We start from the raw sequence: 1,857 nt of genomic DNA on the forward strand, positions 1-1,857 counted from the left end.
GCGGTGCGGTGCGGTGCGGTGGGGGGGGTGGTGCGGGTGGGTGTGCGCGCGCCGTGCGTGTGTGTTCGCGCGTGGACGGATCAGGCAGTAAACATGAACGCGTTTATTTGATTGACTTACTTTTATTAACTACATATTTCACTTAGGGACACTACAGTTCCTACCTCTCTGAAAACAGACAAAACAACGCAAGAGCGTCGCCATCGTTGCAATGTGCACCCTGACCGATTCCACTTCCGTCTATCGTACAGGGATCGGCGGCGCCGGCGAAAACACTAGGCGACCCGGGTCACGTTTCTCTGCCCACAGAAGGTAGTCTCCGCTGGAAGGAAGATCACACAGAGAACCTGGTTCTTTGCTCCGAGGAAAACCCCAGATCCGCCCGGGGAACCGCTTGCCCGACTGACCTTCCTCGGCACAGGAGCACCAGTCACGTCCAAGACTCCGCGAAGGTCCCTGTCCTGCAAGAAAGGAGAGCTATTATTAGACTTGGGAGGGTGAGAGACAGGAGGACAGGGAGACGGGGACGCCGTGTGTGTGTGTGTGTGTGTGTGTGTGTGTGTGTGTGTGTGTGTGTGACAGAGACACAGAAGAAGAAAAAAAAACAGAAAACGACCCACACCAGAGAGGACAGATGACAAGTTTCCAAAGCACCCTCCCGCTGCCGTGAATCGACCACCAGCCCGGGCTCCTGAGCGCTGGGCCATGCGTCTCCGTGATGCGATCCGGCCGGCCTCACTCTGGGGCGTGGCAATCGCACGGCACCTGCCTGGTGGCGGCTTTTATAAGGAGGTGGACAAGATGGCCGCGTCGGTGCACAGTGGGATGGGCCTCTAGGGGGGGGGGGGGGGCGGAGCCGGGCCAGTCGTGAATGATGGCAGACAGCGCGCGCCCCGGGCACATGGAAGGCAGTATATGGGAGCGGGGTAGGTGTAAATGACACACGGCAGTACTTGATATGGAAACTGCTCTCGGGGACCTGAGAAATGCAGGTGGGGACCTCATCCTTTACACTTACTTCTACACGCGTGTGTCGTGTGGAAATGGAATACACGTGAATCGGCCACTCCGAAGTGTGTCGTTCTTTTGCTCGTCCTTGTTACACGTGTCCACTTTCCCCAGGCAGGAAAGGGTTTTGATGGACCGAAGAGTGTGACACAGGAGTTTCTGCCAGGACACCGCAAACCACACCTCTGGCGGCGGGCACCGACCCCCCCCCCCCCCCCGGCGGGGCAAAGCCCCCAAGAGTCATGCCCTAAGGCCAGCGCCCCCCCCCCCCGTTTGTTTGGGCCGCCGCCCCCGACAACCCACCAGGCTGGAGTCCAACTGGGGGAGCTGCAGGCGTGTTCCAGGGGACACCCCTCTACCGCTCGGCCTGCCTGCCTCCAGCTCCCTGGGGGCCTGGGGCCTTACTCTTTGGGCACCGTGAAGCTTTCGCCCCCACTCCTCCCCTTGCATTGCCTTGGAATCTCTGTCAAGGGCAAGTGGTGCGGCTGGGCGAGGAGGAGGCCTGCTAAAGTCGACCCCTAGTTTCTGTTGTCCGGTGGGTGATCCTGGTGTGACTCCCCACAATGGTTCTTCTTCCAGTGCGTGTGCGTGGAAAGCCAGAGAGAATGAACTCATGAGGTGTTTCAGGGTTCCCTCTTCCCCCTCCCCCCTTCCACTCCCTCGAAAAGTCGACCTGTGCTGAAAATGGGACCTGCACACCTCTCACAGATACCAGAGAGGTGTGCCTGGACGATGCCCTGAATCCCAGGGAGAGGACTGTCCCCAGCCTGGATCCTTGTGTTCTCATGGAGAAGGAGGTAGAGAAGACACTGTACATAACATTTGCGTTCCGCTCGCTCCGCGGATTTA

This window comes from Molossus molossus, unplaced genomic scaffold, assembly GCF_014108415.1.
Source record: "Molossus molossus isolate mMolMol1 unplaced genomic scaffold, mMolMol1.p scaffold_m16_p_12, whole genome shotgun sequence".
NCBI classification, from domain to species: Eukaryota; Metazoa; Chordata; class Mammalia; order Chiroptera; family Molossidae; genus Molossus; species Molossus molossus.